Below are 11,421 nucleotides of genomic sequence, written 5' to 3' on the forward strand. Positions count from 1 at the left end.
TAAGGGAAATGGGGAGCGCCTTTGGTGGCATTTACTGCATTCTGCTGCTGCAGATCCTGGAGGGCAAATGTGCTCCCCAGCAGCAGGGGAAGACAGCAGACAAGTAAAAATTGCCTCTGTCTGACGGTGGGGGGGGTGACAGCATGACCCGCTCTTACAGCCAGGAGAAAGCTCTTGGGCAGGCTGGAAAAACACACAGTCAAATTGGGGGTCGGCCAGGGGGACAGAAGGGCTTGTCTGACTGCCCCCCCGACAAAGTCAGGGTGTTACCTCGGAAGGACTTTCCTGGGGCAGCTCCAGCTGCTGCCACAGCCTGGGCTTGACCCACGGCTGAGCGGCGGAAATGCTGGTTTACTTCAAGGGAAGTTAAGAGAACTTGATGCAATTTAAGGGCAAATTCAAGCAAGCAAATTACAGACTACTAGCAAAGGCACCGCCCCAGTTCAGGAAATCACGGTAGTACAAATAGCCTGGGAGAGTACTTTGGGAGGGAAATCAGTATGTGTTTGCCCTATCCTTGTACTTTTCCTAAGGCACCAGCTTTGGACAGCTGAGGATGCTACAGCTTCAGTCTGACCTGTGTCTATCACTTTCCTATTCTTAGTTTAAAAATAACAGCAGGAAACAGCTTTACATTTGTGGCTTCTCATTATTTAATGCAGGGCTAGACACAGGGTAACCTTTTCTTACTTGTCTCTCAGACCTTGTCATCTGGAAATTTAATTTCCATCCCCGCCTTCCACATTGCCCCATCAAATCCCAGACAAGAGGTAGCAGGGACCCCCACACCAGCGCCTGGGTGAGAGCTGCAGGAAGGGTGAAGTCTTGTCCCTTCTGGGCAGCAGACGTTCTGCCATGACTTCAGAGGACCCTGCGCACAGCAGTCCACCTCTGTGGAAGGCCAGGAATGGAGAGAAAAACATACCCTAGACCAACACTGGCGACCTGTAGGATGTTTCTAGCAGCCCGCGCTTTGCACTGTGCTTGCCCTGCATCATGTGCTGGTGTACATGCTATTTAATTAGCAACCCAGCTTACCATGTTGGCAACCGTGGCTAGGCGCAGAGGGAGCTACAGTGCCTTTCCTCCTAAGCTGAGTATTTTTGATGGACTGCAAAGATCCGTTCTTAATAAAAATAAATGCCTGCAATAAATGCAGCTTTTAACCTGCGCTCCAGTAACTGCAAGGGCTGAAGGTAAAAATATCACATTAAATTTTATATCAGTAATTCTAGAAGATGATCATTTAAACCTGGTTTAATGCTGGACCTCATGCAAACTCATGCCTGGACTGGCACAGGGCTGATGCATAGGGAAGGAACAAGCTATTCATGCCTTAAGCCAAAGGTGCAAAAGTGCAGTCGAGTAGGAAATGTGCCTGTTTCACAGCAGCTGAAGGAGAATGCCCTTCACTCCCAGTACAGCCACTGGTCCCAGCTGCAGAAGTACTCTGACCCTGGAGACCCTGACAGCACTTGCAGCCCTGGCTCCAACTCTCTACTCCTGCAGAGCTTCATGTCTCCCAGATCTGCACACCCAACAGCTGCATGTGGAAAAGATATAAACTTCTTGTAATCTTGTCTATCTTTCCTTCAGCTGTTGTTCAGGAAAGCACACGCTGCGGGGGAATATCACATTATTAAATGGAAGGGAGGGGATACTTTTCAACCTGTAACAGGACTATTTTCCCCTCCTTCTCTGTGCACAGCAGGGCAGCCCTTTGACTGTGACCGCTCAGAGATGGTGGCCTGTGGAGTAGGTGAGAAAAATGAGAAGCATTGCCTGATCTAGAAGCAAAGCTTTATACCTGCGTGCTCCTCTTGGATAGTATTTAGGGACAGGAGGCGTTACACATCTCTTCATCATGAATACCAAAGCAGCTCCACACAGTACATGAAAGGTGTTTAGTGAAGCAGACAGTTGGATTTTTTGCTAATAAAAGCTTTGAACCAATATTCTCCTCATGTCTGGATGTGATTGCCTAATCACTTTGCATGGAGAGCACCCATCTCGCTGTTGCTCAAAAAAAGGTCAGGATAATTTTCAGCTGTAGCATGAAATTCTTCTACAGTGATTTGCAAGGCTCTTCTCTTTTCTTGCCTATTGCCTTGGGGACTGAAGTGAGAAGCTACTTCTCTGAGGGACATTTTTGCCCATTTTGACCCCAGGAAGGGAATTTCTACATAAAACCCTTGAGACTGTCCAGCCAATGGGATCTGAGTAAAAGGGCTGTTTTCCTGAACCAATCATTAAAGAAAAATATCTGTGCTGGGTGTGGGAACCAAGAATGGGGTTCTTCCCACCTAATTTCAAACCTCAGTTTGTCAGTCGCCTCAGTATAGGTCTCTCTGGTCATTTCAGATGTGATCTCTCTTACACCCTGTGTCACATCTGCCAAAACGTCTTGGCCACCTCAAGTCATCTCAGGTGGCACTAGATGACTATTTTAGGCAACTAGAGTTAGCTATAGGGAATGATTCAATAACAGATTAAGACACCTAAATGCCTGCATTCAGACCCTTATACAGAGGTGTCTCTGTGTGTGCTGGATATCTGAAGTCCCATGGTATCAGTGGAGATACAGCCAATATGGTTGGGAGGTGTGCAGTCATTCAGCTGGCCAGATATACACGTAGTTTGTGGTGGGCTCAGTGGCTCTAGGGTCCATTGACCAAGTGCAATTTGATGATCATGGGAGCTTTGTCGCTTCCTTGTAGAGACCTGCATTTAGGTGTCTTAATCCAGAACTGATCCCCTTTCTAAATGCTGGGTTTGACTCATCTGTTTTATTGACAACATTAGGGTGAGGTTAATCAAGTCCTATGTATACATGTTTCTTCTGTTTATAAAATAGGTCCAGGAAAAATACCTCATATCTAGATATCTACAATGTCCAGTTGAATCCCACCCTTGGTCATTCATGCCTACCTACAATGGCCAGTTCTGCCTTATCCTGCGTTCAGAATATTTCTGGTTAATAGTACATTGCATTGCAGAAGAAAGCATTGCCTTTTTGGAAGTGAAAACTCAAGCTTCACAGGTAAGAAAGACTTAAGATTCCTGGGTTTATCCCAGCCTCCCTCTGGTGTCACGAGTGAGAAACTTCCTACGTTTTTGGTGCCTCACTTCTCCCACAGCATCCGCTCCAGGAGGCAGGAAAACAACCAGACTTGCAAATTGACTTACTTGGGACAAGGCCGGCCGATGGCAGGGTCCAGGCTCCTCACGCTCCCATCACCCGTATCCTAACCACTGCCACATGTCAATTCTCAAGCAAAAGTAGGCAAAATAATTTCAGTGCCTCTCATTTGGACAAAATAATGTGTTTCCCCTCTTAGTTCTTAGAGTAGTTGAATTTTGCCAGCTATCTTGTGTTTTAGACACTCTCACAAGCAGTTTAGGAAAGGCTGAAGAAAATACAAACACCTTTTCTCTGCTTGGAGCCACTCCCAAGGAAACTGATCCTTAGGTACTCAAAAGAGATATTTGTGAGTTTTCCCTACATGGAGCAGTGCTACAGCGAAGCCTGTAAGCAGCTACAAGGAGGAGTGAATATGGTCTTGTTCTGGGCTGTAAAAACATGGCTTTCTAATGAGCTGTAACCTTCTGTTAGAGCTGGTAGCCATATATCATTCTATCCCTGCAGCACAATAGAGATTTAAGTCTCCCTGATAGAACTGAAAGTAGTAGCAGCATCCCAAGCAGCATATACCAACACCCATCACTGCACAGACTCTGTCTGCCTCACCTTGGAGCCATCATGTCAGCCAGAGAGACTATGGGAGACAGCAGCACCAGTGAGGGCAAGATGGACCCGTTTTCCTTCAGTGCTGTCATTCCATGCGTGAGACACACATGGCAAAAATGTGGTTGTGCATTTTTTAAGCCTACTTTCCTGCAGAGAAAAAGTTCATGTACTCACAAACTCGTGCTCTCCTTCACTCCTCGTATGACTTTTGGATGTGTTGACTCTTTTCAAACAGACCTGATGGGACACAAGAGCAAGTGGTGCAAAGATTTGCAGGCGTAGTGGAAATGTGTAAAAGACAGAGACGTGAGACCTCAGTTGTGCTCCCCCAGTTTTGGCCACCCATCTTAAGAGACAGTGAGAGCAGAAGACAGAATATAAAAGCTTCAGTGCTAGGAAAAGCTCTTATCAAACCTGACACCCTCTCAGACACCAGAATCCAGCAGTTACAGGGCACAAATCTATAGAACACCAAGCATCCTTCTCTCCTCAGCTCAGGAAACTACCTGGGGCTGTTCTTTTAATTGCTCCATGTTTGAGTTTGTCTGCTGCCACATGGGTACTGAAGGAGGTGCAGCATCCAGTCTGGACATGGCTGGCACACTGCTGCTTGGCTATTCGCGTCTCGGGAAACAGCACATTTCTCTTTGCAGCTAGTTTCTTACCTGCATGTCTCCGGCTGAAAAATGTGCTGAAGGCTACACTCCAATAGCAATTGCATGGCACTTTATTTAAAAAATTGCCAGAGGATCCAAATCAAACTGAGTTCAAACAATAAAACATCTTTTTTTCTCTTGCAAACGTGTCCCAGTACAGCAGAAACCCAGCAACGTTTCTGCCATGGGTGCTTTGCTGGCTGCTCTGGGCTCACAAATGGCAGAGCCCCTTCAGAAGAGGTTCTGCAGCAGGTTTGCTCTTCAGCTGCTGAGAGCAGGTCCTGCAGAGCTGCATTTGGCATTTTCATAGTCACTGCATTAGGGTGGGAAAGGACCAGGCATCATGCAAGCAGCGTCCAGTGCTGTACCCTTCCCTCTTCTCCCTCTGACGGTCTGGGTGCCTTAATGAAGGGGCAGGGAGCTGGTAGGAAATAACACAGGATTCTTCAAAATCCAGACAAAAAGTATTGATGGTGTCTGTTCCTTTTCTTGTTACTAAGAGCAAAAGAAAGAAAAAATGGTTCCCGGTGTCATCTTAGAGTCCGATTATTATTTTTTTTTAAGTTAAATTCAGCAGCAGTGACAGCGCTGTCCTTGAGGAGGTGTTCTTTTGAAGGATAGCACCCTGGTGACGGCAGGTAGAGCAGTAGCTGCGTGCCCTCTCTCGCTCAGGTTTGTTTAATGAGCCAGAAGAACTTGAAAACCCTGGCGAGAATGGGACCCCCAGGAGCAGCTGAGGCCAACCTCGCCTCCTGATCTTACCTTTCCTCATTTGGCCTGACGGTTTTGTTGCAGAGGAGTAGCCTGTGATGGGGAATTGAGGAAATGAAACTTTACAGAGAGCGAGCGAGCGCAGGCAGAGCATCAAAAGAAGGATGTGAAAAATGGATGTGACAAGGCCATGGGAATGGCAAGGGTCACTCTGCTGAGGGTGGTCAAGCCAAATGTGCAGGAAAAAAGGGAGAAAACAAAGGCAATTCCTTCCGTCTCTCCCTCTTATATGGAGCTAGTAGCACCATTTCTGATATTGCAGAGAAACAAGAAGAAAAATAGTGGTTGTACTGTCTCCCACCTCGACAAGCTGCAGGAGAGGGTGGAGTTCCTCTTGCAGGTCTTTGCCTCAGACTGTGGTTTACCATTTGCAAGACGAGGTCCCAGCCAAACAATTTGAGTCCCTCCCCTCACTACTCCGAGGCCTCCTGCCTCAGCATCTGGGTATGAAGAGGTGCCATTTCAGTTTTCTAAAAAGAGCCTCTTAAAATCCCCAGTCCTGAAATCCTGAGGATGGTAAAGCATAGTGGGAGGTTCCTGGAGCACTCCAGGAGCCATGCTAAACTTCCTCTGCAAGTTCGGAGAGGCAGGATGGAGAGCTGAGGCCGAGGGTTGAGTATATTACAAGGCTGGTATTTATTATACAAGTACTTACTCCTGCAGACTTGCCATCTCAGGATTACTGTTTGCCAAGCCTTCCTACCAGCCTACCTCCACTTCATCTCCTCACCTTCCCCACATCGTCTGAGAGCCCTCCCCTCCACAATGACAGACTGCAAAGCTTCCAAAGGAGGTAGTTCCTCTCCCCCATCACCTCCACAGCCCGTTACGCTCCCTCTGCTCAGGAGGCTGATGGAACACTGCATGCCACACCAGCATCCTTCTGGGTAGAGGGGGGTGTGATGGAGCTCTGCTACCTTTCCAGGCTGCCATCAGCTGAAAATGCCTCCCATGGGCCCTCCACATGCTTCCCTGCTGCCCTGCTTCTGGCCATCTGCAGTCTGGGACCAAGGGACTTTTCCAGTGACCAGGAGGATTGTAATGCAGAGCACATCTCTCTTTTCTCCCTAAACTACCAGATGTGATTTCCAGCACCAAGATCCTCCAGCCTCAGTTTCCCCAGCACAAAATCCCAAATGCTGGAGATTCGAAGATGGTCAGGATATCTGTTATTAACTAATTAGATGACACTGGAACAAATCTTTCTGTGAATGCATGAATCTTTGTAGCCCTGATGGGGCTTTGGCCCGTAAAACTGAGGCTGAGTGATTCTGAACCAGCAATTAAATTTAAATTGGGCTTTGTATTGTAGCAGGTCCTGTTTCACATATTCAGCCAAGAGATTGCTAGCTGAGATGCCCTTGTTTCTGATCACACACTTTGCCAGTGTAATTTACAGGTTGCTTTCCAGAAGCCCCCTCCTGCCATTAGCTTTGTTACCAGGGAACTTGCGCGTTTAACAAGCTAACCCTTCTTGAACCACACGCACAAAAAGCAATACCTTATTTATCTACAACCTTCAGGCCAGCAAAGAAAGCACTAACTTCTCTTTTGAACATGGTTACTTTCTCATCTTGTCTTGTACAGAAGCCAGATGCTTTCATCACCCATAAGCCACAGATCCTTTCTGCTCTCTGATAAATTTTCAGGGGCAAAGATTTGGAACAAATGAATGTGAAATGAGCAACATTTATATTATGGCCATTCAGTTCTCCGGCTGAGTCTGTAATTGGCTGATACTCATATTTTTTCCCCTCTCGCTTCTCTGGCAGTACTCTGGCCTCTTCTTTTATAACTGCTTGCCTTTTTCCCTGCCCTCCATCCCAACCTCACACAGTGGATAGGAGGGCAATGGCTTGGTGACTTTCTCACACACAAACACTTACAGGATTGTGATTTAAACCCAGCGTGGGATGAGAAAGAACTTTCCACCCCCAGAACACTGGCAGGACAGGAATCTGCTTCCCACCAGCCCTGCTGATGGTGCCCCAGCCTTTCCCCAGCGCATGCTGCACTGGGTCCAGCCTGGGCTGCACAACCTGGGGTGATCCCTGAAACCATCTGGAATTAGCAGAAAGAGTCACTAGCTAGAGTGAAGTTGAAAAACTCCCCTTATTCCCCAGATCCAGTGGACCTCCAGCAGTTTAATAAGAAATACAAGTAAACTTGATAGTGGAAAAGAGAAAATTGTGGTGATGAGCAGCTTGAGGTGGTCTGGATGTTTTTTGCTGGCATTTATTGCTTCCTGTGCTACTCTAGGCATTTCATTACATACCAGCATCCTCAATTACTTCGCCAAGTAAATACGTTTTAACACAGAGGCACCCCCTGTCCTAGGTACAACCCCCATCATTCTCTACCTTTCCTGAGCCCAAAATATGGAATAAAACTTCTGTGCTTCCATCCTTGCCAAAGTATGTCTACTGTAAAAAATAACCAGGGCTAATGTGCTCATTTTGGAAAAAGAGGTGGGACACTCCCCCTTTCCCATTAGAATGTGCTCTCCAGGCAGCCTGAGCACTCCACTGCTCCTCCTGTCCCACACAAATGCTATCCCAGCAGTGTGCTGTGGAACCCTGGGAGGCTCAGGAGCCGGGTCCGGTCCCCCTGCTCCCACGTTGCCCCATGATCTGCCTCCCTTTCTGTCCCCAGTAACATCCAGCCACTGACTCCAGGATAATTTCTCTCCAACACCAACACACTTGGCTGGATCGTGCATACCAGCAGATAAGCCTACCACAGACATCTGTCCCAGGAAATAAATTAACCCCCTAAATCAGAAGAAGTGATATTACAAAAGTCAATAGGGAAATATCTTTCTTAGACAAAGGGCAGGAATTTCACATATTTCTCACACAAAGTTATCCTTATTCTTTTGGGACCTGCTGCACTTTTATATTACATTTTGAGAAATAATATTTATAAAACATTCATCCTTTTCTGGCATAAACTGGAGCAGCTCTTATGGTTCTGTCTATAGAAGCTTCAGGGACCACAGCTTCTGAAGATGCTCAAAGCTTTCACTTCCACACATGGAAGATACGCTTATATTCAACCACATTTTAACATTGTAATTGGACAGTATAAGTAAAAGGATATTCATTTAATCATTAAGTTCAGGGACAAGGAAAGCACGTGCATCACTTGCTAGAGTACGCTGTGTTATCCAGGACTGCTTAGGAACTAGACGGTCACCCCACTGCTACCACTTCCCACTCCAGAAGAAAAACTCTGGTGCCCGAGCAACCGCTGGGCAGGCTGGAGGAGGTTTGTGGGGCCATCAGCAGTGACTTCGCCCTGGTGCACCCCTCTTTGGGAAGGTGAGCTCTGGCGTTCTTGCTGTCTGCCTCCACACTGAATCTGTCTTTGAGGGAGGCTGCAGGTGGCTCTTAAAATGCAGAGCGGACACACCTGGAATAAAAACACACGGGGAAACTGCAACATATCTCGGACCTGAAACTGAACCGTGGGAACACCATGGGCAAATTAGCGAGGTGTGACTCGCTGTGACTGGGGAGCAAAGCTTTGCTAACTGGGGCTGGCTACTAAAGCATGAGGCACCCAAGGGCAAAGTTTGCCCCTGTTTGATTATATCTGTAATTCGTTTTCTAAATAAACATATAACTTTCATTTTTGAAAGCTGTTTTGATCCATTTCCCCTTCCAACAAACCAGTGTTTCCCGTTTTCTAGATGATTTTTACTTTGTGTTTGGCAACAGCCCTGTTTTCATCACCTAGAAACTCAATACTCAGAACAAAACCACTCCAGCTGGCTTGTGTGTCATTGTCTGCATACCTTGGGCAATGGATTTTGCAAAATTGTACTGATTTAATGTCTGCTTTCACTTTTCTTTAAAAAACACACACCAGATGAAAGGTTCCACTGAATGAATTTTCAGCTGGTTTGTCCTTGCAGGTGCTGGTCAGTAGAAGGCACACTTCCAAACCGTCTCTGAGGGCAACGAATGGAAAGCTTTCAGGCATGTTATGGAAACTAATGACAAAGTTTTGCCCCCATGTAATTGCTAATTGGTGAGAGCAACGCAGAGCACTAGCAAAAGGCATATATGCTCTTACAGTCCAGCTTAAGCCTCCGCAACAGCTCTCTGTGGGACCAGAGAACAGCTCCTGTTGCGTACTCAGCCCCTGCATGTTGTAATTTTTTTCCCCACAACACATTGAATTATTTACTGGTTCTTGAGATATCACTATTTTCATATTTTCTATGTCAGAATCACAAAACTGGCAAGTGATTTCTAGCAGAGAATGGCAACGTCTTCCATTCCTGGATATATTTCTTCTAGCTATTGGGACACCAATTCAAGTAGCAAAGACAACTCATGACAGCTCTACAGAAACACCTGGACCTGCCAAGGAAGAAGTGTCTCCACACACAGACCAAGGCACACAGCAGCCTGAGCCTGACAACAACCACCCACTGCCTCATATTCTGATTTAGCTGGGAGGTTTTCATGCTTGGTGAAGCACTAGAGAAGCAACGCACAGTCCCAACTGGTGGCACCCACTTTCCTCCAGGAAGGGAGACCTCCACAACCTGCTGAGCGCTTGTCCCGGTTTGAAGTAAAACCGAACCAATTTTCTGTTCTGTAACTTTACATCCCAGCTAGGCCTCCTCTAACTCTCTGAAATTAACGGCATATTGTGGAGAAAACTGCTCGTTCTCAGAGTGATAAGCCCAATGTTTGTGCTCCATGCCAAGGAACGGTATGCAGAGAGGCCCTTGCTTATACTTATTGCTATAACAACCAAGGTCAGCCAATTTCGTTATTTGCCCCCTTAGAGGGTCGGAAATGGAAAAAACGTAGAGGGGTCACATCGGTGGGGAGGAGTGGACAGGACAGGTGACCCAAACCTGACCAACTGGCATATTCCATCCCATCTGCCCCATGCTCAGTATAAAGGCTGAGGGATCAAAGGGTCAGCCCCTTCCTGCGATGGCCGACGTCCAGAGAGGACTCTGTCTGTTCATCTGCCTTTGATCCCGATCCGTGTGTTCCTGACTCCAGAGCTGGAATCCAGTTCCCATTCGTCACTGAGTCCAGTCTGGGACTTCCCCAGTGCCTGCCGGTGATGTAACTGACATCCTGGGAGCTTGATATGGTTTTGTATATATTGTATCTATTTCATTATTTTCTTCTTTATTTTTATTTTAATATTAATTCTTCATTAAAGTAGTTTAGTTCATTCTAAACTTCTGAATCTCCTTATCTCTTTCTCCTCCTCTCTCCTCTTTTAGGGGGGGGAAGGGGGGGGGAAGGGCCATCTGCCGGTCCGGTTTTGGTAAATTCAGCCAAAACCACGACAGCGCTGCAGGAGCTAAGTGAGAAGCACTGAGTGAGCCCCGGACAGGAGAGTGCTCTGCTCTGGAGCCCCATCCCACAAACCTCCCTAACCCAGAAGCCTTCATGAGGACCTCCAGGGCCTGAGCACTTCTCTCCCTGCAGAATCATTTCAAAATTGTTCAATAAAACATCTTGGCTTTTAATCCCTCCCTTCTGCCAGTAAGAAAGCACAAGTGATTACATACAACATATGACATATGTTTATGAGACATAAAACATCTGCAGGTTGCAGTTCACTCTGCATAGGGTAGGGGGACAGTGGATGGAGGTAAGTCATCTTTTTTTTAGTTTGTGTGTGTGACCACATGACTTAGGGACACATTATAAGCCCTTTGGGGCAGTACAGTATTTGAGACAATTAGTATGTATCTCTTCATGAAATGTCTGTGAAATTGCAAAGGGAAAAACCCAGCAGATTTAAATGCTCTTTGTATATCTCTTGGAAATCCAAGGCAATATCTAAATGTCACTGGATCAGGTGTGCTTCAGATACCCACAGTAGAACAGGCAAAGTGCCCCACTGCAAACTCCTTCCTCTGCACCTTAAAGCCAAAAGTCAGATTAACTTTCATATGGGATCCAACACCATCAATGTCATAATTATGCCCCAAATTCTTTGTCTGAAGCCATTTTCTCCTCTCAGAGCTTATCCTATTTTTTCCCCCCAAGCTTTCTTAGCTCCTTTATCACCTTTGAGAACAGATGATTTTAACATACTTCATTCAGAGAGACCTTCCATGCTTGCAAGGAACCTGCAAGGGGCTGTGGCACGGTGCCATCCACAGCGTGTGACGAATGGAACCTCCTGAATACCTGGAGGGATTTCAGGCTTTATTGATTTCATTTTCCTTCTGCTTTCCTCTAATTTTGCATTCCTTTATGG

Source organism: Numenius arquata, chromosome 7 (genome assembly GCF_964106895.1).
Source record: "Numenius arquata chromosome 7, bNumArq3.hap1.1, whole genome shotgun sequence".
In the NCBI taxonomy this organism is placed as follows: domain Eukaryota; kingdom Metazoa; phylum Chordata; class Aves; order Charadriiformes; family Scolopacidae; genus Numenius; species Numenius arquata.